The sequence below is a fragment of the Carettochelys insculpta genome, chromosome 10 (genome assembly GCF_033958435.1).
Source record: "Carettochelys insculpta isolate YL-2023 chromosome 10, ASM3395843v1, whole genome shotgun sequence".
Taxonomy (NCBI): domain Eukaryota; kingdom Metazoa; phylum Chordata; order Testudines; family Carettochelyidae; genus Carettochelys; species Carettochelys insculpta.
In genome coordinates this window covers 27,793,358-27,820,991 of record NC_134146.1, presented here as the reverse complement: position 1 = coordinate 27,820,991, position 27,634 = coordinate 27,793,358, and positions in this window count along the sequence as shown.

Sequence of the window (27,634 nt, the reverse complement as noted above, 5' to 3'; positions counted from 1 at the left end):
CCGTGCGGCTCGTCCAGACGGGGCTCCTTTTCGAAAGGACCCTGCCTACTTCGAAGTCCCCTTATTCCCATCTGCTCATAGGAATAAGGGGACTTCGAAGTAGGCAGGGTCCTTTCAAAAAGGAGCCCCACCTGGACGAGCCGTGCGGCGGCGAGCTGCGTCAATTTCGAAGTGCTGTGGCCACCAGCATGCTAATGAGGTGCTGAATATGTATTTGAGCACTTCATTAGTAAACTTCGAAATGGCCCTTTGCATGGCCATTTTGAAGTTTTTGGCTAGTGTAGATATGGCCATTATAGGGTCCTGACCCAAGACTGAGGCTCCCAGGTGTCTCCCCTGTCCCCAGGCTGCCCGGACTCACAGAGCACAGCTTTGGGGGAATGTTGCCTCCTCATTACTGGGCATCCACAAGAGTGGTGTCCTGAGAAATCTAGTGGGAGCACATGCCTCCCACTAGCTACAGATACACTTGACCTTGTTACAAGGTGGGATGCCCTGCCTCTTCCCCTTATCAAGTGTGTTGGGGTATGTTCCCCTCCCCGAGTCCCAGAATCCCCAGACCCTAGGTAGGTGGGTCCCAAATGTTCTCTGTTCCCACTGAGCTCCAATAAATCTTAATTGGCTTTTGCCTATTTTACAGCACTGATGTTAAGGAGTGCTGCTGAATGCCTGTTATCTCTGAGTGGGAAGGTTACAACATTGCTTCTTATATATGTTCTGAATCCAGCAAGATTAATGTGTGCTGCGCAAGCAACAGTTAGGACTTTTGCCTTCCTGATGAATGCAGGATCAAGCCTCTAGTTTGTGACTGTGGAAATAAATAAAATACGGTAGATTCTGATGAAGCAGAGAACTGTTGTGTTGGCTGTGATTATTTATTTCTCATTATTTACAACACAGTGACTGTTAAGTGAGCACCAATCCTTAAAAAGCCACTGTTGAGTAGTTATTTTTAATATGCTGGCAACCTCAGTTGTATTAATGCTGTTTAAAAACCCAATGATTTTATTCTCCAATTAGCACATATTTTTTGTCCAGGTATTTTGAATGGAGCTGAAATTAACATGATGAGCAGGACTTCTTAACGCTGCATGTAAATTAAACTAGCAAGACAGATATTCATTTTATACTTATACCATTCTTTCTTATAGGAGCATAATTGAAAGTCCTGGCAAATACTTTTTCTTGGTTAATTTTAAAGATTTTTTTTATAAGTGTATATTGCCACAAGAACCAGAACACATGAATATTTTACAAAGTCAAAGGAAATGCTATTTTCAAAACAATTGCTAAGATAACATATAACTAACCATGTTTCAGGAATATTTACTTTGTAGACTACTACTATCCCAATAGTCAGCACATCCAGTACAAACACAATGATGTGTCTGTTATGCAAGGAGAAGAAAAATTAAAAGTAACATGCTATTACAATTCAATTGCTCATTTCCTCTTTATGTCCACAAATGACACATTGCTTTTACAGGATAGGTAAATGGATGAGACATTTTCTGTGTGCCATTAAGGAGATCACACTTAAATTAATTAGAACAAGAACAAAATAAAAAAAATGTTATTCAGGCCATCTAAAGGAAATATTTCTTGAGCAAATAATAAATGCAGATGACTTCTTCTATCCACTGAACACATGAAGGCTTTCTGTTCACACTTGTGCTGAGTACATATGGCACTAATTGATTCTGTGCTTCCATGTCTTCTGCTGAGCAGATGGTTTTTGCTCGTGTCCTCTGAACTAGGGGTTAATAGCTAAGTGGATAAAAGCGCTGGCCTTTCACCTCAGGTGCAACTTTGATTTTAGTAACTGCACTTGTTCTATGTTTGTAAACATGACTGAGCATCCATGGACGTGCACTTGTGGTCTGTTATATTTCAAGCTTACTATTGGCCCTTTTTACTTCAGGTACCATTCTCAATGGGTTCTTTAAATGCCTCAGAGCTGCTTAAGAAGAAAAATATTGTCAAATCTGGTCTCCCAGTATTACAGTCCCTGGATGGTCCAAATGTCACAAACAATACAAATATCACAACATTGTGGCCTCACAAAATGATTTCCTGAGAGTCTTTTAAAAAAGACCACAAATAACACAACTGCAAACACTAAGAATTTCAGCTTTACCTGCAGCCTGTATTCTGCACACCCAAATAACTTGGATGACCACTGGTGATACTATGCCCCCATATTTTTATGGAGATATGTTTTTGAATATTAATATGCAAAAACAGGGCAAGAAGCCTATCACTCAAGAGCTTCTAACCCTCGAATGTGTATATTCTGTTTGTGTGCATGTAACTTACTTTCTTGTATATGAAGTTAGAAATATGAAGTGTAAATCTGCTTATTAACCTAGGTCATCTAGCAAAAGCCATTACTGGTACCTAAGAAACTTAATGGCCTGGTACTCAAGGCAATTATGAGTAAAAGGTCTTATTTTTCCTGGAAGCCTAAATTGTGGCTACAAAGACAGGTGACCAAGCCATTGGTACTGGAATTCACCCTCATTTTGGTATTTTTTTACTGGGTTGGGGAGAATGGAACTAAGACCTCCCACCTAGGGAGAGTATATTTAAGGGATGGAAACCAAACAATGATTATCTTCAGCTGGCTTCACAGAATGCTCCCAACCTCAAGGGAACACAGAAAAGCACTTGCAGAGGAAAGAATTCTAATGAGGGGAGAATTTATTAGGAGTGGGCAAAGAGCGGCCTAAAGTCTGAACACAGTTTACCAGTGTTAGCCCCTGGTGAGCCACTCATATTTACTTGTGCATCCATGGGTACAGTGGCGTGCACATCCCACTGGCTGCAGATCACTGTTCTTGGTCAATGGGAGCTGCAGAAAGCACCAGAGGCCAGTCCATGTATTCCAGCAGCTCTCATTGGCCGGGAAAGGCAAATTGCCACCATTTGATAGCAAGAAGCATAGTTCAATTTCCTAATTTGCAGAGGAGGGGATGCTGGAGCAAGTTGCCCCCATCAGACACGTCTGTCTGGGAAACCTGGCACCTGTGCCAGGCATTCCTGACCCCTGCTTTATACAGAGGGTCCTACCAAACACACAGTCAATTTTGGTACATTTCATAAGTACAGGATTTTAAAAATCTGACATTGCACTATTTCAGCTGTTTAAATCTGAAATTTCACAGCGCTGTAACCATGGTGGTCCTGACCTTAAAGGGAGTTATGAAGGGTGGTTACAAGGTTAGTGTATGGAGGATCAGTATTGCCACCCTTATTTCTGTGCTGCTGGGGTTGACTTTGCCTTCAGAGTTGGACTCCCAGTCAGGAGCTGTGGAGCTTTCTGCAGCCAGTGGAGGTTCCTGGAAGTGGGTCTGACCTGGCCCTGAAACTAGCAGCTGGATCCCAGCTCAGGGCACACCCAGCCTGGCTCCTTACTGACTTTGGGTCCAACATTTGGGGCTTAAAGCAGCTTTGGGCTGGCTGTGAAAATGGTGCCCCTTTATCCTGACACAGTGCCCTGGTCAGCTTCCCACAACACCCGCCTGTAAGGCCAGCCCTGCCCCCTGCAAAAAGTGATAACCCTCCCATTCTTACCATGCCAACTTCACTTCTGTGCTGATGCTGTGGTGAACATAAGAACAGCCATCCTGGGTCAGACCAAAGGTTCATCTAAGCCAGATAGCCTGTCTTTTGATCATGACCAATGCCAGGTTTCCCACAGGAATGAACAGAACTGCCACTCTACCCTCTCCAGTTGCCCAGCTCTGAAGGTAGCACTATTGCAAGCCCCGCTCCCCCCCGCCCCAATAGCCAGGTATCCCAGTCTGTGATGCAATTTTCATGGCTCTGAAATCAGGAGGGCCCTATTTGTAAAGCTAGAGCATACCTATGAAAACAAGAAGATCCTTTCTGGGAGAGGAACAAAGAAATGGAAGAAAATGACTTTCAGGAAGTTCTCTCTGTCCCAAAGACAAAATGGGAACTACAGAAATGCTGGATTTGGGTGTCCGCAGCAGTTTGTCTAAAGGGTGGGGAAACCCACCAAAACTCTGCATCCAGAGAACCGAGACATTAACAGGGCCTTCGCTAAAATGGACCACTTGTTCCAAAGAGCCTAAAGCACCAGCAAGGTAGTTTGAACCAGCTTTTATTACAGTTCCATGCTTTATGCAACATTTGACCTGGAGATAAACAGATTTTTAGCTCCCCAAGTGCAGCTAGAGGGCAAAGTCACACAACCACAGAAAAACTAAAAGACCTTGAAACAAAGATTGAACAGCTAGTAGTGTTTATAGAAGCTCCCTGGATATTAGTACAAAATGCTACTCCACTAAAACTAGAGTGCAGTATCTTTCTCGGTATTAGGTTAGCAACTGAAGTGAGGAGTCATTAGATCAGGCTCACTTTCTCTGTACTGTACCTATTAGCTGTTATGAACGCACACTAGTCTATATATCATACTTAAGACATAATTGTGACTAATGTTGAGAAATCTAAAAGTATACATTTTGTTAATATGAAATTCACACTAAGTGCCAGGCATGTATACCAAAGAAAACTTGCAAGTGCACTGGATATGGCAATCCAAAGTCATTGAAAAAATTAGTGTTAAATGATGGCTTTAATATTTCTGGGTTAATGCACTGGGGACAAAAGGTCCAAGATCCACATGTTTGATAGTTACTTGGAAATTGATAATATAAATACAGTTTCTGGGAGTGGGAGGAGGAATTTGAGCTGGTAAAACAGATAGGTTGCAAGTACCAAGACATCCTTGCAAAATGCAGAAACATCCACAGTGCTAAAAAAAAAACCCTAGAAGAATCTCAGCACAATGGATTTGCTATTTTATCAGTTCTTTGCCTATCTTGTAACTGTGTTCTAAACGTCATTCTTAGGAGCATGGCGTCAACCTCAGTGAAACAGGATAGGTAAAAACCAAGATCTCTTCCAGAAGTGTTTACATCATAGCTTAAACAAACAACAACACAATTGCTTATCATTTATCCTGCTAGAAAACTCTGATTCAGAGGACCCAGCTACACTATAAATACCATCATTATTTCTCCTGCTGTCTTGGAGATGTCCTCCTCTGACTTTTCTGCCACCCCCTACCCCCACCCCCCCCCAAGAAAAGCTATGATAGATGAATCAGTACTGTTGGTTCTATTTGGTAGTCATCAAACCCTGTCAAGACAATAATTAGAGTACTATTCACCAAATGGTCTTAGAAGACACCCTGCCCAATTGCTCCTCTCTCCAGAAGATAGCAAAGGTAAGGGAGGAGAAAAGATGCTTTCACAGCCCAAGTCTACATATATTGACTCTCAAAGTGAATCAGCAGGGACTGACTCAGCACCAGTCCCTTCATGTCTCCTTTCAGAGTTTGATTCATGTAACTTCGATGCATCTGATCCATCAAGGTTGTTTTAATTTTACAAACGTCTGCTGTAGCCTGCAAAAGGATAAGTCATAAGTTTCAGCCTTTGATTTAGCCAAAGAAGGGAGATAAATGAACCAAAGATACAGATAAAAGAAAATGCTTACTTTCTATTTCTAAATTTAACTTAACAATCAGCATTTTAGCTATCTGCCCTTGACAACTGTTTGTTTTCTTATTGTCTTGGATTTGTGACAGGTCTTTTTGGGTTGCTCGATCATGTAGAACCAAATTTTATTTTAATGGAAAGACTAGCTTCAGGAAATAGACCTTGCATCAAACTCTTATTTGTTTTGTAACTGGACAGATTCTGCACTGATCTGTCCTGTGTAGTCCCTCTACTTCAATGGGGGTTCACAGATTGTAAGTCACCAGACAATATGGCCCAATGATGAGTAGAAAATCAAATGTACCATTTGAGTGTGAGTTCCACAGATACTTTAAAATTATCTGCACTTAACTGTTTATTTTTTTAAAGTGGGGAAAAAACTCTGCAACTTTGCTCAACTTGCCTGCATCCTTTTTCTTCCCGGTGTTGAAGTGATTATTTTACAGGGATGACCTGCCAGACAACTGCCCACCTCTCCAACTTCATCCAGCCCTTCAGACAAAGGATTGCATTGCATGAGTAGGAGATCCTGACAAGTTGAGGTCTTTCAGCAACTGAGAACACCGCAACTGCCCTGGTGGCATTATGATCAACATGCAGAAGGTGGTACATTATTACAGAAGGGTTATAAAGCAGAAATTGAAGGAAGTAGAACATGAGATCTTCCACAAATGAGGTTGGAAGGTTCAAATTTTAATGGACTTAAGAAGCCTAATCCTGCCCATAACAACTCCTGCTGAAGGAAGAAGGCTTGCAAGAGACAGCTCAAAACGGGACTCTATGAATCAGTACGGCTGTGCCATTGCCAAGTGAATCACAGATAAGGATAGTAGCAGAGAGGTAGCCATGTTAGTCTGTACTCCAACAAAACAAAACAGCAGAAATGTAGCACTTTAAAGACTAAGAAAATGATTTATTCGGTGATGAGCTTTCGTGGGACAGACCCACTTCGTCAGATCAATCTCATTCCCACTACAGACTGACATTTATAAGTACAGAGGACCAAAAAAAAAAAATTGCAATAAAAACTGACAAATCAAATACATAGGACTGAAGGAGGAGGAGGAAGGACAGGGGCAGGATGTTAATTGTCCTGCCTGAGATAATTACAAGCATGAAAAGAAGGAAACCAGTCTTTGTAACGTGTGAGGTAATTGATGTGTCTGTTCATACTATGTGTTAGTGTGTCAAATTTAAATATGAATTCCAATTCTCTTAATTATCTCAGGCAGCACAATTAATACCTGCCCCCACTCCCTCTCCTTCAGTCCTATGTATTTGATTTCAGTTTTTATTGCAATTTTTTTGGTCCTCTGTACTTATAAATGTCAGTCTATTGGAAATGAGATTGATCTGATGAAGCGGGTCTGTCCCACGAAAGCTCATCACTGAATAAATCATTTTGATAGTCTCTAAAGTGCTACATTTCTGCTGTTTTGTTTTGTCACAGATAAGGATGTCACTGAGATGTCAGACTAATGGTTGATATCCTCTGTCTCAAACATGACAGGTGCTTGAATTAAGTAGTTGTGTGTGAGCTTCAATAGTGCAGCTTATCCAGTTTCATGCTAGCTGCTGAGTCATAACCATATTGCTTATTTTTCCTACTCATATCATCTCTATGTGTTGGAATGAGAATCACTCACTCACATGAATGGTTTGTTAAAACTTAAAACCTTATGAACATTCTTTCACCTGTAGGGATCGCCTTCAGAGAATTGTCCTTTCTAAATTAAGCTCCATATGTATATTCTGTTTTAATGTACATAAGTAAACCCTCCCCTGCGTACACATCTGTGCAAATTAACCTAATCACTGTTATCTAGTTAAAAGGGGTGTATGGCCAAATGCAGTCTGAAACTTTACCTCCTTAAAGAAAAGTAGCACTGCTAGCCTTGAGGGCTTAAAACTGAAACCTTCAGAACTATGTCTGACACTTGTAGATATAATTCAACACTCCCTCTTTAATGATAGAACAATGGGGATATTGAGGGTCAAGACAACATATCTAAAAGGTCTCAAACACTATTAGCTAGTGTTATTTACAATCTTGTCTATTTTAACTACTGGCCACTTAACCAAACAAGGTGACAAAAACTTAGAGTTAACTAAAAGAATTAATTTTTTGGTAAGATTGTTTAAACAGTTTGTCAAATAAAATTAACAATGCAATCATTCCCACTGGAGCACTTCATAAGAGGTGATTGCATGTATCTATTTATCTAAACAAGCAGCATAGTGATAGGGATTTAACTGAAGCCTCCCATACATTTTAACAGAAGCAAGATTGGGCCTGTAATGCAACAGGGATTCTCTGATCGCTAAATTTATATATCTGATCACACAATCAAAGATAGTAGTTGAAATAAAGAGGGACCTGGATAGTTTGGTGAGGAGCAATACATCTAGTTGCATATGGCAGACGTGTAGAGGAGTAGAGCCCCACAGGACACGGCATAGTGAATTGGATCACATGCTTCAGTGATGACAAGTATCAGAGAGGTAGCCATGTTAGTGTGTATCTTCAAGAACAACAAGTCCTGTGGCACTTTATAGACTAACAGATATTTTGGAGCATAAGCTGTCGTGGGCAAAGACCCTCTTCGTGAGGTGCATGAGTTGGGGGTGGGGGTTTCAGAGGAATATTTAAAGAGCTCTGAAACCCCGCCCCCAAAATCATGCATCTGACAAAGCAGGTCTTTGCCCATGACAGATTGTGCTCCAAAATATCTGTTAGTCTATAAAGAGCCACAGGACTTGTTGTTCTTGAAGATACACACTAACATGGCTACCTCTCTGATACCTCTATAAGGTATAAGTCTATAAGGACTTCTTGTTATGCTTCAGTGGGCTACTAGCAGGTGGTCAGGAAGGAATTTGTCCCTTCTAATACAGCATTGCATCATTGTAGATGTACACTACAGTGGTTTTCCACTAGTGCTACGTTTTACAATATAAACAGATTAATTTAACAATAGTGATAAAAATTTGCTGTGTTCTAATGGAGTTATAACATGGCATAGTCCATAACAACCTGTGTTAAAGCCAAGTAAAAGCCTTGGACCAACTGGTCAGTTCATGTAAACTCTTGTAAGTGCATTGACTTTGACTGAGCTGCAACAAGTGCTTGTTTTGTGCTGGTACTCTACCGGTACCTCAGCATTCCTGGCCGGGGGTAGGGAAGTGGCTGAGTACCAGCACCTCTTTTTTGTAAAATAAAATAAAATAAAAAAGGCACTGGCTACAACAATTTGGCCCCTAGAACTTTATTCAATGTCCTTATCTGGGTTAAAGTGCCTAAAAAACCTGGTTATGCAACAATAATTTGTTTTCATCTCTGTGGATGGAAATCATAGTGTTCTAAAATAAGTACATTTAACAGTTTTTTTTTTTAAAAGAAACAGTACACGTTGTGTCTTTCCGTGTTTGGAATACACGCAGCACATTTTGGATACTAAATATATAACAGGACCACATAATTCTCACTTTACTCACAAAAGCATCGTTACTACTTTTAACAGGAGTCTCAGAAGCAAGATTCTTGACCTGGGTGAGAAGGACCAGAAGAATCAGGCAAACATTATTGGTGGTGATTTGGAACATGACAGCTCATTGATCCCATTCACTGTGCCATGTCTTGAGTGGCTCTATTCCTCTACCTTATATAAGTGTTAATATACATATTATTTTGTATACAAGTATGAAGACTCTACAAAGCAAGAATTCCAACTTATTCTCAGCCAGTGTTCTAAGCTAATTTCTTTTCAGGACTCAGTCCAGTCACAAACCTCCTAGGCTGTCTGACAATATATTATCATTCTATTCAAATGTGTTATGATTTTGCACACGTTCCAGGCACAGATGATCTTAGACCACATCATACCAGCTCTGCCCTCTATGTCAGAACAATTCTATTGCAGAAGTATATGAGTTCTATCTGGAGTCTGAGTGATAACTGTTTGCCGAATTACCCTCAATATGAAATCTAAAGCATGGTCTACATTGGGAAGTAGTGTCAGTGTAACTTTCTGGTGAAAATTCACAGCACTGTGTGACAGTTAATTTGTTCTAACCCCTAATGTAGACAGGCCAGGTTGACAGGAGAATTCTCACATCCTTCTAGCTACCACATTCAAATAGTTGACAAGCCCTAAATCTGATACTGACTCTTGAAATAAAAGAGATAAACAGCACTCCCCCGACCTGCCTGTTTTGTGGGTTACTACTCCTCTCCCAAGAGTGGGATTCACTGAAAGAGGAAAGGATACTTACAAGTAATTGTACAATTATGACTAGTGACAGAGAGGGAGCCATGTCATTTTGTTAGTCTTTAAAGTGCTACATTTCTGCTGCTTTGTTTTGTTGTAGAATTATGAGTACATTGAGTATAAGCAATAGATTCACTCTGGTGTTCCCTCTAACTTTTTCCCACCCATGGGTGGAATGTATTTTGTTTTGGGCACCAGGACATGTGGATGTGTACAACCAATAAACAAAAATAAACACACTCTGTGAGATACTGTGGGTGGCCGTGAGCACTTTGCTAATCATCCGTACATCACTCTCTCCTGGGTGGCTGCCCAACTGCTCAGCTTATAGGGAGCACTGGTTCACTGTTCCCCATTTCTGTGGGCATTTTCACCACAAGGTTTGGATTAGCAGAAGAAGAGCTCAACTAGGTGGGGCTATGCTTCCTTTCAAAACTTGGATACAGGGCACTTAAAAATAACTGCTGTCTGCAGCAGGGGTCAGCAAGCTTTCCCAGGTGAAGTGCTGAAATTTAACCTTTTGAACTCTGTGTATGGTCTGAGTCCCAGTGATACTTTTAAAACTCACTAATAGTCCTACTTGCCCCAGCTTCATTAATAAATAAAGATGCAGAGCTTTATCATTTACATGGTGGTCGGTAGCATTAGCTGCTTTTTGTTAACCCACAGACAGCATGGCTCTGAGCAAGCTCCAGCTCCAGGAAGGGCGAGGCTGAGCTCCTGCCTTGTGTGCCAATGAAAATTGGCCTATGTGCCACTCTTGGCACCCTTGCTGGGAGGATACTAACCCCTGGTCTAGAGTATTCCAAAATCACATATGAACGGCATGTCCCCCCACAGGTATGCCTCTCTGCAGACAACCTACCTGAGATGTTGCTATTAGTAAACAACATATTTTATTTATTGTTTAAACTGTAAAATGTTGATAATCAGTTATTTTTCCTAGGATTTGTTAAAAAATCCTTAGTCAGAAAATATACTATTCATTCTATATGTTTGAATTTTCTCAATTTCATACCCATACATTCTGCAAACTTGAGTAACGACAAAAATACCCATGTTATGAATTTTCCCAGTGTACACTATAAAAGTCCTGATGAATTTTTAGCTTTATTTTAATTAAAGCCTTTATATAGCCCATCTTTCTGCTAAAACAATCTCCCCATTCCATATATGATCCACTTGCTCCATATTTGACAACAACTATAGAGACAACCTGGCACATTTTCAACCTTAGAGATACAATATTAATCTGTTAGTAATTTTGACTGCATTATTGTATTTTTGGACATGTATCCCGAAGCAGCTGAAATGTTTTGACTAACATGTGAATGTGCTAGTTTTGGGCAAGTGTCCAGGAATAAATGAAACCTTGTGTGTACAACTGTGCTTAAGATATAGTCAGGGACAGAGTGAATGGCTCTAGAAACACTTTAACATTCAGTGTTATTGATTGAACAGACTAATATTATTTTAATAACCAATAGAATGTGCGGTGCTGTATCAAACCATCATCAGTGTTCATTTGACCTACTTAAAATTCAGTGCTACAATATTACACATCTATTTACATTTTTTAAGTCACATAATGTGCCTATCGTAATTCAGAGCAGTTTTTACACAGATTTAAAACACAGCCATAGAAAAGAAAATCCAGCAGCTTGTCTTCAGACTCAAATCCAGAAAATGGTCAAAGCTAAAATCCAGCCCCAGCTGTAATATTTGCGAGATAAGCAGAATGATATAAAGCTAAACCTTTTTTTTTTAATGAACAAAATTATATATGTAGAACTGAAGAAAGAAAACTTCTTCAGTGCAGCTACAGTCTGCAATTGCCCTGCATTGGCTGTCTCTGTTGCTGTCTGGGAAGCAGTATGACAGGCAACCAAAGACTGAAGAAAGTACTAGATTACGCTTATGCTTTAGTGTGGTAATGATGTTTCACATCTCCCACAAATACCAGAATTTATTGTCCCTCACCTTTCCCCTAATTCAGGTGAAACAGACATGTCTTCCTGCAGGCCCTGAACAGAGGCAACCAGTGCGGGGATTTTTTTTGGTGGGGGTGGGGGGACAAAGGCTCACTGGGTCACATGCCCCTCCCACCCCCACCCATATCATCTATGGCCCTGAAGATCAACAAATACCTGCACTGACAAGTGTCACTCTGCTTCTGATGAGCATAGGGGCCTCCTTCAGTGTAGTGCAGCGTGAAAGCAGCAGGCAGGGTTGGAATAGGGGAGGGGAGAGGCCAGGGCATGGGCAGGGAGGTGGCAGGTGGAGTGTGAGGGGAGGAGCATGGATGGGGAAGGGTTGGGGCATGGGTGGAACAGAGGCAGGGAAGGGGTGGGGTACAGCACATGGCTGTGCCCCCATCTGGACCAGAGCTGTGGCACTGTCACACATATGGATCCAAGCAGCTCAAATCAATTTAGAACGTTAAAGAAACTGTTAAGGAGTCATGGAAAACAGAAACTTGATAACAGAAGTCTCTGCAGTCCTGTGCACAAAGACGTAACATGAGTCAATGGAGGGACATTGAAGCCAGACAAATTCAGATTAGAAATAAAGTGCAAATTTTAAACAGCGAGGATTAACGCGTGGAGCAATTTATTAGGAGCTGTTTGGGATTCATTGTCGCTGGCAAATTTTAAATCAAGATTTAACTATTTTCCCTAAAAGATCTGCTCTTGTTCAAACAGAAATTAATTCAAGGAAGTCCTAAGGCTTGTGATATACAGGAGGTCAGATTAGATCATCATAAATGGTCCTTCTGGCTTTATAAACTGGGAGTCAGGAAGATCCCAAGCAATACAGGACAAAGTCCAACATCTTGAACTTCTGGAGTATGGCAGGCAACCAGTACAAATAACAACACTAGTACTAGTGCTGCTGCTGAGGTACACTACTTAGGAGGTCTGCACCTGCATCTAAGGAAGAAGATGGCTTGGTCCACCCTCACTCAATTTTTTTCATAAATGAGCAAGTCATCAAAACGGGGAAGTTCCGTTACTGCTGCTGAATGAAAACACTTGATTGTTTTCCACTGCATTGTTGCAGTGGAAAAGGGAGCCAAGTGTGTTGCTAGGTAGATGAGAGATGGAGGTAAGACTGCAGTGTGTTCAAATCACCTCGCCATTAGGGAATGGGATGTGATGTTGAGTTTCATGATTGGGTGAATACTGAGGGATAGAAGCCAATTAGGAGTGCATGCAGAGGATCTCCCATCTATTTTCCTGTGCCTGGACTTAGAAATGCCAACGAGCCTCTCTCCATCATGGAGACTTATTCTACTGTTGCTGATGCAGAGAGGTTAGAGTTCTGGGTAAGCCAGGGACCTCAACACCTCATCTGATTTGGCAGGAAACTTCAGCCAGCATTGCACTAAACCATCTTACTCATTCCCCTGATCAGATCCAGGTGCTCTGTAAAGCCAAGACTGGTGAAAGGAGTTCCTAGAAGTCACCCTGGTAATGGTGTATGCCACATGCATAATTTCTTCCAACTTTGTATCCTATTGCCCCCAAATACTGAGGAACCTAAGCCCTCAGCCAAGTTCCTCAAGTCAAGCATTGGCCTTATGACTTCCATATAACTAACACCACAGTCCCACCTGACAGCCACACACAGGGAGCCATCAAAGGAGATACAGCCCCCGAATATCTTAGTAGCCAGGGGGAGGATTCTCCCCAGTGGCTGCAAGCCCTCAAAACTCTTTTGTGCCCTTGAAGCCCGAAACATGCACAAGCTCAGACATGGTGCTGCCTGGCAGCATGGTCAGCCCTGAACGGCAGGCACATCCTTTTATTGGGTTGGCAGCTGCCCACCTGATGTGGCTGAGCGTGGGAAAGACCCTGACTGCATGGCGCCTGTGGGGGAAGGAGGTGGATTTGCACACAAATGTAAGCCACTGAGAAGCACCACCCCCACCACAAACTTGTTGCCTCATGGTGCGGCAGGGCAGCAGCTGGCACCAGGCAGCACAGAAAAATATAAGAGTAAAGACAGAATCAAGAACTCTCTGCAGGGGATATCTGTAATGGGTACATATGCTAATAGCGAAGACAGACATTTCCTAGGGTCTCATACAAAACAGGAGCCCACAGTCACAGGCTTCCTGCTCCTGCTTTGAAATTCACGGTGTTCCTATTACCTAATTCTGGTGCACCTGGAGAGCAGCAGCCAGAGCGGCGCACTGTGGGGCACTGCGGGTTACATACAGGATACCTCTGGAGGCTCATAAATTTGATTTTAAGACGTGGTACTTCCACACTGGCCTTTAAATTGAACTTTTGAGTTCGAGCTTGATGCTATACCCATCAGGTAACCACAATCTAAGAAGATAAGCTACATTTTTAGGAATACAAATAATATGTATTAACCCCTCCAGAGGATCACAACTGGCCTCTTTCCTTGCTTGCTGCGTTTCACTAAGGAAAAGCCAGGATTCAACCAAATTGCAGTTCTGAATACGCCCCTGCTTTGGTGTCTTGGTTTTAGACCCAAGCTTTGCGGCCTGAGAACATTTCGTACGAGAAACCTCTGCAAGAAGACTGAATGCTGTAGAACACCACGCTCCAGCTCTTTGTGTTCCGTCGTTAGCATATATCTCAGAGAGGAGAAAGGCAGCTTGTTCCTCTAAAGCTTTTGCAGGAGGTTTTGTGCACTTCTTTGGTTTCTCCAAGAAAGAAAAATGTTAAGAATCATATCCGGTGACACCTGTCTGGATTTTTTTCCCCCCTTCTCCTCTGTGTCCCCACTTACTATATTCATCTTCCTTCCTCATTCCTTCTTCACTCTCTGTTCCACTGTTCCTAATTTTTTCCTATTTCTGCTTTCAGCTGAGTGAAAGAAAACTGGATGCCGTTGGTGCCATCTAGTGATATTTTTGAAGATTGCTTCAGGTACTTGATAATCGCTTTGCTCTCACTTCCTTAATTAAGTATCCGAGGGGGTAGCCGTGTTAGTCTGGATCTGTAACAGCAACGAAGGGTCCTGTGGCACCTTATAGACTAACAGAAAAGTTTTGAGCATGAACTTTCGTGAGCACAAACTCTGATGAAGTGAGTCTGTGCTCACGAAAGCTCATGCTCAAAACTTTTCTGTTAGTCTATAAAGGTGCCACAGGACCCTTCGTTGCTGTTCCTTAATTAAAACACCCTTCTGTATCACAGCCCTTTATCTTCCTGTAACTGGTTTTGAAATTAATGCCTCTCTTATTGCTTCTTGGTGCTCTCAGGTTATGGAAGCTGGATCTGTACATTTTTACATTTCCCCCCCTCTCCATGAAGGCCATTAAAAAAAAAAAAGCCCAATTCAGAATTCAGCCACTCTACTGAAATTATTTGGAATATTTAGGAAAGCAGGGACAGCACATGCAGGGTATGCTTACACAGCAGCATTATTTCAAAATAATTCTGAATAGTTTATTTCAAAATAACGCTACTACACACAAAATGCATTTTGTAATAGCACTTAGCTATTTTGAAATATAGCATCTACACACAACAGAGCCTATGTCAAAACACAGGTATTGGACACACTATGACTTATTTCAAAATAGGCTCTATTCCCTGTCTACATAGCCCCTATTTCAAAATAAGTGCTATTCCTTGTAGAATGAGGGTTATTTATTTCAAATAAACCAACTGCTATTTTGAAATTATTTCAGATTAGCAGTTGCATCATGTAGATGCTAGCAAAGTTACTTTGAAAAAAGAACTGTTATTTCTAAATAACTTGGCTGTGTAGACACCTTCAGACTGATTTGGCAGTAGCAAATGAAAACTATGTGGAGAATGTACATACATTTTAGCCAAAGATAAACGCTGTACATTGTCAGGTATGAATGTCAGTATTTACAGAATCATACTGAGAAGGGAAATGTAGGTGTCTGAATTACGTGGAGCACAATCAATGGAAAAACTCCCATTTATGTAAATAGGAGCAGGACCAGGTCTACTGAATGAATCTGCAAGGCTGACCACAAAGGAACAGTGAAGTAAGTCAGAAGACATGAACCCTCCCCTTGCAAAACAAACCAAACCAAAAATAGGTACCAGCCCTGCAGGAATTTAGCTGAACTGAGTTTGCATGTAGTTGATCTACCAAGCCCAATAGACGGATGTGTAATTTTGAAGTCTGGTACCAGTCATTAACACCACTAGTTAGAGGAGCAAATACTGGCTCTGATGCAAGTCTCCTGTTACTTGGGTTAAGTAAGAGAAGATAGAATTATTCCTTCCCATCTATGCTACTGTTCATTCTGTTTTTCTGCTGCTGTTCCTAACATGGGACACAATCCACTCCCCTACTTGTCGTGGAAGAACAGTTTAAAGGGGAAGGTCACACAGTGACCATATACTCAAAGATGCCTTCAAGGCACTGCAGGGCCTGGGCTGTCCCTATTTGTAGAAATCGGTAGAACCCTCCATGAAGTAAAGATCGTCTTTGTAATCTCTGGCCCAAGAAAACACCAACACTGATGTTGAAAAGGTTGACCTTTTCAGCTTGAAAAGAAAGAAAGGAAGAAAACAAACAACTTAGACACAGCTGTTCTCGGCATCAACTTTTATAATAAATTTGGCAATAACAAGGAAAGGTTATAGTTAAGCTTGTTATAACAGATGAGAAGAAAAAAACAAAAATGTGCCTCTTGCAGCTTCAGAACTAAACCTTGACAATACTGATCTTGTTCCCCAGAGTAATTATCAGCAGACTTTGTTCATTCTTGGCAATTTGTCTGAATTTGACCTTAAAAATATTTGATTAATATTGATTTTGCAGTTAACATTAAAGGTGGATTATTGCACAAATTCTCTAAATGTATCACTCTCTCCAAAAGGTTTGTATTTCCACTTATACAAAGATTCACTGAGGGACTGAAGAGACTGTTCACATGATCAGACCTTAAAGCCTCCAATTTCAGACTTCAGGTGATTTGCTGAAAAAAATCACAGACTAGTTTTGCAATACCTCAGTAATAACCCAAAGTGTCCTAGCTCCCAGGCTGTTGTCTCACAATTAGTGCGGACAACTCTCAAAGTCACAGGGCAAAATTCTCACCTTACTAAAGGTAAGAAGTTTTCCAACTGACTTCAGTAGAGCTAGGATTTCACCCGTCCTGTCTCAAAGTCAGTGGCAAGACATCTGACAAAGGATCTACAAATGAGGCCACTGGAGAAATTTGTCTGTGGGCCAAAGGGTATTTTGTTTACTTGGAAGTTATCTTTCCAATATGGACAGAAAAAGCATTAGGGAGGCTTTCAACTTCGTAATTAAATAGTAATTGTAACCTCTGATTATAGTAAACTCTGTTATATCCGATGTTCGATCAGCTAGAACTCTCAAATAACTGGTGTAACTCCCACAAACCCTGAGCCATGACACAGCCTCCCCTTCTTACTGTGCCAGAGAGCAGAACTGAGCACGTGAGCAATGCCCTGCCCCTCAGGGGCTGGCCCACTTAGTCTCAGCCCTGCATCCCTCCATGCTGCATGTGTGCGCAGCCCGCGGGCTCCTCCACTCTCCCCCCTGGTGTCCACTGCCCAGAGCAGCTCTTTGCTTGGTGCAGCCACGTGCAAACCCCCATCACCATCAAGTGGCTCCAGGCCATCCTCACCAACAAGGTAGGGACAGCAGCTGAGTGGGAGCTGGTGCTGGGTGCAGGGGGAAGCTGAACTTTGTTATGGATGGGGGCACTGACCCCTGCCTGTGCCTTGCCCCAACTCTCTCTATTAACAGGACTATTTGAAAATCTGGCAAACTCCCAGTCTTAGGGTTGCTGGATATGAAAGAGTTTACTGTATACACCAGGTGCGTATGTGCGTGCGTGCGTGTGTGTGTGTGTGAAGTTAGCCCCGAAACATATGTAACTCCTGCGGAATTTTGCAGTAGCTATAACTAAGATAATTTAACTATTTTAAATTAGAAAATTAATAATAAAGTTACGAATAGGTAAATGTACTGCTGGACTGTAGGCATTGTCTTCCTTTTCTTTTTTTTTTCCCCCCCTCTAAGATTAGAAAAATTAGTCCAAAGCCCAATTAAGTCAATGGAAGACTCTACAAACTTCAGATCAGATGCTAAGTGGATCAGAAGAGACAGCAAGATATCAAAACCACAGGTCCATAACTGAGCTGCTGTTTTTGTTCAGTGTGCCATTACTTGATGAAGTGACTGGAACTGCAGCAAGGTAACAGATGGGACACAAGTCTGTATTAGTTTGCTATAGGTCTTTTCAGATTGATGAAGGAGAGTGTTTAGGACACTGAAGTCATTGATTCCCAGGGAATCCAGAGGAATACACCAAGCAAGATAAGCGATAACATTGCAAGAGCTGCTCCAGAGAAGTGAACAATGGCAATGTTGCAAGGGCCTTCCCTGGGACAGCAAGGCCGACGGCACCAAAGTACATATACAATTATCCAAGACATTCTCATTGGCCTTAACATCCTTCTAGCAATCAATCCTAGTAGTAGCTGACTTGTAGGACAACAGTCATGAAGAGGTCTCCCAAATATGTTGCCTGGAAACAAACGTCACTCCATTAAATAATTCAGTTCTAAGAGAATGGAATGCTAATTCATACTGATAGTTTGTATGAAATTAAGGAATCCTGAAAGGCATTAGAATGGCTTGTATGAAAGCACTCTCATGTGCATTTGTCCTGCCCCTCCAAGTGTCTTTACTGATTTTATGAAGTTAAGGTTCCTGGAGTGTCTGGGATTTTTAATGTCTTTTTCAAAGAGCAAACTTTCTGTACTGTGTTTGTTTAAAGGCTAGATGTTATCTAACACTGCAGGGGTGATAACATAAATGTTAAATAAGAATAATTATCACATGAATCAATAGAAGAATCATTGATAAACACTCCCAGGATAAAAACTACTGTACTATAGGTAAACGATGGTCCATAGTGCACTCTCTCACTCTCCACTCAATGGCACAGCTTCTGAACTGGTTCCAGTGTGCCTCCCAGTTTATGGAAACTTCCTGATCTCTCCCCCATCACTGGTGGTATTATTTTTTATTTATACTTTATTAATGCCGACAGGCCCTGCTGTGCAAGTGTGGTTTAATTGATAGTCCTTGCCTGAAGAGTTTACATGGCAAGTAAGATTATAAGAGCATGGTGTTAACACATCCACACCCCCTTCCATTGCCTGTTCAGCATCTTTGGGACAGACCCTCTCCAACTGATGACATATGTCCCCCTTGCTGACACTCACATTGGTCATATCCATCCTAGGCTAGCTCTGCCCATCTGTCCCACTTCTCTCCTCAGCCCTGCATCATGAATTCAGAGGACGTCACTGCCATCTGCTTCTCGAGTTCCCCGTGCCTAGTAGATATGTCTAGGTGCCTGCCCTTCAGGGTCTGCTTCCCTCTTCCTCCTCAAGTGAAATTTCTCTGTGGCTCAGGAGATGGAAGGACGGTTCTACATCACCTCTCTCCCCCTGGCAGTCACATCCTGGCCCTGGGAAACATCAAGTCCTCCTTTTCCATTAGTTCAATGCTCTGAGTCCAGTGCTTGTGAAAGGGTGAAAAATTATCATTATGCCTGTCAGAGAGATGGACACACAGTGAAGCAGCTTGCCTCAGGTCACACAACACATCAGGGGTACAGCTGGGAACAGAACCCAGGCCTCCAGCCTAAGTTCCTGGGTAGCCACCTAGCTGCTAAGCCATGTTGTCAGTGTAAGAACGTAAGGGCTCATCCAGACAGCTGATCAGACAGAAAACCTGTAGTTAGCCAAAGAACAAATAAGGCAGGAATGGTAGGCATAAAATGTTTCCTAGCCAATCTCTTTCATCCTTCACCTTCAGGGACCTTTTTCTGTTGCTCTGAGGGTACAATGTCTGTTTTCGTACATTCATTGTTTTCTCCTAAAACTGCTAAGACAGGTAGCAATTTGTACCAGTCGTTGCACACATCTGTCTCCTATAAGCTAGATTTAGACCACCAGTGGTCAGCCATTTGAGACTTCATTTGAATTGAGCAGGAAGAGTTCTCTGATGTTTTTGCAGTATTTACTTTCAAGGAAGTGGAAAAACTGGTTCCTCAAGAACTCACCAACAGATATGAAGGCAGTTCAGCCATTTTTGGCAGCCAAGATGATGGTGAGTCTGTCGCTACAGAAATGGGGTTTAATACAAATTAGCTGTCAGTTCTGAAAAGTACTTTGTGATTAGCTTTAAATCAGTAGCAGGAGTAATTCCAATCAAGAGGTACACTAATTAGGTGGTTTCTCTCACGGATTTTACACTTCCACCATTGGTATAGAAGTTTTAAATACTTAGGTGCCCACGATCCAAGGTAATAGGTAGCAGTGAGAAATCCTAAATAAAAAAGCAAGTGGTATTTGCTAGTGCACTTTATATTCTTTAAAAATACATATTTAAAGGAAAAGAGTAAGTCAGAAACAACAGCTACGTCTACACTGGGATGCTACATCGAAGTAGCTTATTTTGACATAGCAAAATTGAAATGAGCTACTTGGACGCATAGCGTCCACACATCCTCCAGGGCTGGTGCAGTCGATGCTCAATGTCAACGTAGGAAAGCGCTATATCAAAATGGGCCCCTCAAGGGAGCATCTACACACAAAAGCAGCCCTGATTGGAATAACGGGGCTAGGAAAGCCTGCAGACAGGGTCACAGGGCGGACTAGTCCTTCCAGGGCTACAGCAAGCTGCTCCCTTAAAGGGCCCCTCCCAGACACACACAGCCTGCACAGAACAGGGCTCGCAGTGCTGACAACAGGTTGCAGACCCCACACACTCAGCAGGGAGCCCAGCAACAGCAGCAGCCAGAAGCCCTCAGGGCCGTCTCCAAGGCAGGGGTTGCTCTGCTCAGCGCCATGCAGGAGGCTGCCCAGCACCTCCTGGAAGACAAGCTCTCCTCCTCGGGGGATGAAGGAGCCGCCCCAGAAGATCTTGGGGCCCTCCAGCTCTACCCCCCCCACCGGGCATGCCACTGGCTGTGGAGGTTCCCCACCAGCAGGGAGTGGTGGGAGTGCCTGGTCCTCGAGGAGTGGGACGACGACCACTGGCTCTGGAATTTCCGGATGAGCCAGCTGACATTCCTCGAGCTCTACCAGTGGCTCACCCAGCCCTGTGGCACCAGGACACCCCTATGCAGCATGCTCTCACTGTCGCAAAATGGATCAGCATCGCTGTCTGGAAGGACAGCAGTTCGGTGTGGGCAAGGCCACCATTGGGGCTGTCATCATGGAAATAAGGAGGCCTGGGAGGGGACCCTGGGGGGAGGGGGAAACTCAGGAATGGCTTCGGGGGGGGGGTCAGACCCACCCTGCACACCCCCCACAGGTGCTCCATGTGCCAAATGCTCTGCTGCTCCACAGACTCGTGCAGGTTAGGGACCTGGATGCAGCCATCACGCAGTTTGCCAGCATGGGGTTCCCCAACTGCTTTGGGACACTGGATGGGACCCACATCCCCATCTGCACCCCACAGCACAGCGGAGGACATTTCCTGAACCGGAAGGGCTACCATGGTGGACAGCTGGGGCCACTTCCAGGACACATATATTGGCTGGCCTGGCAGCACCCATGACACCTGCGTTTTTAGGAACTCAGGCCTGTGCCACTGGCTGGAGGCAGAAACCTACATCCCCCAGAGGGAGCTCCCTTTGGGGGACACCACTGTGCCCCTCTGCCTCATGGCAGATGCGGCCTACCCCCTCCAGCCCTGGCTTAAGCACCTCTACACGGGCCACATCAGCACCAGCCAGGAGGGGTTCAACACCTGCCTGAACCATACGTGCCAGGCGGTCGAGTGGACTTTCAGCCACCTCAAAGGCCACTGGAAGTGCCTCCTCACCCACCTGGACGTGGGGCTCCCCAGCATCCCCCAGGTTGTGGGAGCATGCTGCGTACTCCACAACCCGGTGGAGAGCAAGGGGGAGGCCTTCGTGCAGGGCTGGGCTCTGGAGGCTGGCATAGCCTAACCCCAGCCAGCTGCTGCCCTGAGCTGCCAAGCTGACCACAAGGGGATCCGGGTCCGGGAGGCCCTGCAGGCCCAGCCTGGTGGGCCACTCACTGCCCCCCTCCAACCTGCAACACACTACTGCCCCCACACCCACACTACTGTGCCCTAAGAGCACATGACAAAACACTTTTTTGTTTTAAAAATAAACCTGAACATTATTGAAACCAACAAAAATGATGAAATTTTTAAACAGGAAATGGGGGAACTATGTACATTGGTGGGGGGCGGAGACACGACAACTATTTACAAGGGGGGGGAACTATGTACAAAGGAGGGGGACTGGGGGGCCCAGTCCTTGGCCCCCTTCCCTACTGTCCAGCACCCAGTGTGGTGGGGCATGACCCACACCTGGGCTGGAGGCCCCGTCAAGGCTGGGTGGGGGCCAGAAGGACCAGCAGGTATGGCTGGGCCAGCTCTTGAGCCCTACGGTCCTCCTCCTCAGCAGGCTCCAGGGCAACTGGAGGGTGGCTGGGAGGGACGGCGGCTGGAGCAGCAGGGCGGCTGGCTCAGGGGGTGGCAGGCTCATCCCGGGGCCAGTCCTAGTTCCGTCACCTGGCTGCCATGGCACAGTGTCCCCAGCGGGCTGTCTGGCATGACGGACACGGCGCCCGCACTGTAGGGGCCCTCAGATGCTGCAGCAGTGGGGAAGAGCGAAGACAGCTGTTAGTCTGGGCCCTGATCCTTGGCCCATGCCCCCACCCCTCTGCTGCTGGGTCCCCAACTCCTGTCCCCAGGATGATGGCTGTGGTCTCTCCGTGGTGACCCCCTTTGGGGGTTCTGCTCCCCCTACCCCCAGGGATGGGGTGTGGCGCTGTCCTGGGGGGGCAGGTGCTGATAGACTCTGGGGGCCATGCCGCTGCTGTCCTGGGGTTGTGATCTGGCTGGGCTGTGGTGGACAGGGTCAGCTGGGTGTGTGGGTGTCCCTGGTCATGTCCCATGTCCCTTGCCCCTTGCCCCAGGGGTGTGCACCTGGGGTACACACCTGATGGTGTGCCCCCACCATTGGGCAGACACCCTGCTGGAGGGGAGGTCAATCAGGAGCCCCCCATTGCTGCAGCCCTCCTCCTCCTTCGCTGTCCCGGGGTGGGCTCCTCTGGGGTGCAGAGCTGGCCTCCGGGCTGACCTCCAGCTCCAGGACCTGCTGGGGCTCCTCGGCTGAGGTGTCAAGGGTGGCCGGGGGGAGGAGGTGTACCGTGGGCTCAGGATCTCCCTGAGTTCCCTGTAAAAGGGGCAAGTGGTGGGGGTGGCTCCAGGCAGGCTGGCCGTGTCCCAGGCCAGGGCATAACCCTGGGCAGATCCTTGACTTTACTCCTGACAAGGTCACGAGTGCGGACGGGGTGACCACAGGTATCATGGCCCTCAGTCAGTCGGGCGAACGCGTCTGCATTCCGTCGCTTACTTCCCATTACCTGGAGCACCTCCTCCTCGCCCCAAAGCCCCAGCATGTCCCGGATCTCAGCGTCCGTCTGGGGGGACCCTACCGCCTCTTCCCCCCAGCTGGATGGCTGGGAGCCCTGGGGGCACTCAGGGGGCTGGTTGGCAGCCATGGGTGCTGGGTGGTGGATCAGGGCATCTAGAGGGCGTGCAAGGTGTGCACCTGTCTGTGCTGCTGCCTGCACACTCTCAGCTTCCTGCCGCAGGAAATCCGGGGGCATGGAGCTTCAAGGGCTGCTACACGCAGTGACCATAGAGCCCCGCAGGGGCTGGACAGAGCATCTCAACCCCTCCCTCAGCTGATGGCCACCACGGAGGACCCCGCTATTTCGATGTAGCAGGACCCGGATTGTCTACACGCCCTACTTCAACATTGGACGTCGAAATAGGGCGCTAGTCCTTACATTGATTTCAACTTCAAAATAGCGCATGGCACGTGTAGACGTGCCATGTGCTATTCTGAAGTTAGGCTGGCTATTTCGAAATAGCCAGCTAGCGTAGACGCGGCTAAATACATGTATATAGGGCAAGAGCTCAAATCCATGTCAGCTAGCGAGAGAGAGAGAGGTGACTAGACCATTTAAATATCAGCTCTACCTGTGGATTATTTTCACTGAAAGGAATATCAAACCCATACTGTTGGCTGATTTGTTAGACAGTTCATCCACCATGCATTATTTATTGGGTCACCCCATTATTTTACCTCTGCCAGCTCTAGGACACCATCGAAGTTGAGGAGATATACGTTTTATAAAATGCCCACTATGGATTTAATAGAGCTACACTTCATTGATATTACCAACACACTCAAATCCAGCATTAACTTTTGACCCACTCACCATCAACTCTAAGTTACCGAAAGATACCTTCCCATTGACCTTGTTGATTTCATCACCATTTACTCAACATTAAAAGTTACAATTTGTTGAGTATGGTGCTAGAAAGCATATTTCAATTCCAGAAGAACATCACAATTCCTTTGTTCATCTCCTTACTCCCACTTTATCCAATTTCATAGCAAAAGTGGTCTATTTACTGCACCTACATGATGACAATATTGTGCCCTTGTTCTTTGTTATGTGATTAGCCCTTGACTGTTTTAATCTTGGCTCTCATCTGGTACCCAGACAATCTCTTCTGAATCTTTCCTCTCTAGTCACATCATATTATCTCCAGCATACTTTTTCTCTTTCTGGCCCACTGGTCCAGAAATCGTCTCTCTGAAACATTACTTTTTTTCTGCTTCTTGTATTCCCACTGAAAAACTCATTTTCTTTGAGTTGCCTATGTTGTCGCATAAATCTATTTTGCATTAAGACCAGCATGTGGATGTTTAAGATAGATCTGCACAGCAATTTGTAAAGTTTGTATGACTTGCAAAATAATGCATTGGATTATTATGATTAAAATTGGTATGTGTTTGTAATTCTTTCCTGAATGAAAGTAAATCTCCCCATAATCTTAATACCAGCTAGACATCTGTAATTGTTAGTTAAGTATAATAATAGCTAGTGTTGCTAAGGAGTGCAAATCTGACACACAAATACAAGTAGGGTCCCTGAGTCTTGACATAACAACTAGCCACTGTGAAATAGGCCTTCTGCCCTGCAGAGTTAATAGCACTGGGTAATACTGATTTCCTGTTAGGAAAGAAAGGGTTTAAAAAAAGATCCAGGTAATCAGTATTAGTCAATTATATTCACCCTCTGGTCTGGGCAGAAGGCCTGTCCCACACTGTCTTAACAAAGAGAGCCTACCACAACGCCTTCCAAATTTATTTGAGCTTCCATTTTTTCCCCTCACTTGTAATAGGGCACCCTCGGAACAGCTGGCAACCTTAGTCCCCATATTGGCAGGCCTCGCTTATTAGCTAGTCCATAAAATCTTCAGGATAGAACCCCAGTTAGTCATGTCTGACTTTTCCTATTAGATTTTACTTCTGACCCTGGAAGTAAATTATTTTCAAAATAGTTATCCATGAAATGTTTTGTTCATTTCAAATTGCTCCAAAAAGCAATATCAGAAGGGGAACACATGGATTAAAGCAACAGAAATAATAATGCTGTCAGTAATAGTGCTGTTTAATGATGACTATTTTTAGTACTTAGGACAGAAGCACTCCAATGATTTTGCACCGAAACTTTCTAAAACTTGATTCATGACTCAAGGAGTTGAATAGGGGATAGAGCTTTCACTGTTCCTATTCAAATCTGAGACAGTTTGGTAATGGTTTGGCTTAGTTTCTATTTGATAGTTCAGTAGCTTTAGTGAAATCTGTAAATGGTTTCAATCCATTGGTTGCTCTAAAAAGGTCCAAATCCACCATGGGCTAAAAACATAACCACACCTGGCAATCCTATTGTCAGATAAAAAGATCAAGGATTAATTGGGCCAGGGATACTGAACTACTAGAGATGTTTTCTTCATGTAAAGGATGAGACATACATTGACAAGCTGATGTAAAGGCAGATTGCTTTGTCACTACCCATTCTGCAGAAACAGAAGATGTCAGGCTGCAAGGATTTCCATCTTTCACTGGTTAGATCTGCCACAGATTTATTTTCTTTTCCTTTCCTTCTGCTTCAAATTTCCCAGAATGGCTACCACCAGTCAGCTCCTTCCTTGGTAGCACTATACGAAGAATAGTGTAAACCAATTACTGAGGTTCTAGGCACAGCTTTGTCTAATCTTGCTGTGAAAAAGTCGACCTGACACATGGTAAAACACTGATAGCTGCCAGCCCCGTGTCTTCTTTTTGAGCTTCCTTAACTGCTCCCAGAGATTGAACTGCAGTAACGGTGGGAAACTGAGGGGAAGCATCTGGGTGTGGACATGGCCCTTACCATTAAGCTTATTAAGCTTTGTGTTAAAACCAACTAGATTACATCTGTTTGACCCATGCTCCTTAATAGCCATATTTATACACTTAAACCCCCAAGACAAATCCTCTTCCACATAGGAGGGAAATCACTTTTTTTTCCCCCCATGGCATCAGGTTGAACAAAACCCCAAAACAACCTGCAGTGATAGGGCGGAAGGAACAGAGGGGGAAGGCAGGTACATGAAATGTCTCCCTGTTCCTCCCATGCAGCTGAATGCGTACAGGTGCACATGCTGCCTTGTGCAGTTTGCAAGTATCAGAATTAGAAGTGGAACCAGTCCCTTGCTTAGCCTATTAGCACATGTTGCCTCCTATGTTATTGAGCTGCCTTCCTCGTGACCCAGGGGTCATTTTGATTGCTCAGGGGAGCAGCAGGCTCTGAAAGATAGTAGTTAGTGCTCCATTGCCACTGGTGATAGCTTGGTTGGCACTGTGCCCTACAGCTGAGTTCAGGAAATAGTTACTGGCATGTAGTCTCCTTTTCCCACCTGGAGTGAACTGGTTATAATAAATTCACAGAAGTTGCTATGATACTCAGGGGGGAAAAACAAGTAGACTTACTTTGCAGTACTTAGGACTACTGTAAGTACAAGTATTTTCAGAGTCTAATATTTCTGCCTACTTTTCTTCAACTTATTGTTGCCAAACACAATTTCCACCCCACAGCTCTGCAAAGTCCTCCATGATAGAAAAACACATATACACTAAGGGGCCAGAGAAACTGTAAACCTTTGAACACAAAGAATGGCAAAACTTTGAGGTTACAGTTACACTAGAGGATTATGTCGACAAAACACACTGCGCGTTTATACACCACATGGGTTTTGTCGATAATGTGTCAACAAAACTCAGCATTTTCACTGGCAGCTTTCTGCCTCAAAGGCATAACGCCTTTGCTGACACATTTCTGTTGACAAAACAGCTGTGTAAACGTCCCCCAGAGGCCTCTCTTGACAGACAGGCATCCACAACAATGGTCAGCCCTGTCTGCTGTGCTTCCAGGTGCTTGCTTTGCTGAGAGAGCAGCCGGGCAGTCCAGCTGCTCTCCTGACTTGCTTGTGTGTGTGGCTGCACTCTGTCAACAGAAGTTTTGTGGGGAAATCTCTTCCAACAGTGACTTCTGTTGACAGAGCACTGTAGTGTAACCATACCCTGAGGGGACAGCTACATTTCTTCCCTTTCACAGAGAAATGCTCTCAAAATTGTAAGTGAAGGTCGTACGTGGGGGAAATGAGAACTTTGTTTCTGTGACTAGCAAAAAGCTAGTTTATAGTGGCAAAATTTCAAAGGCAAAAAATTGTAGAAATCAAGAAAACCAATGAAAAATTAAGGGCTTATTCAATCTGGAAATACACAGGAAAGTAGCACACAGGTTGCCAGCTTCTGAAAGCTGTCAGTTGATGCAACTGTTTTGAAAGTCTCCATTCCAGATGTCACGAATCACAGGAGTTTTTGCTGGTGCCATGGACATACCAAAAACTACAGACCAAGCGAGCAAAATAAGCAGCAAG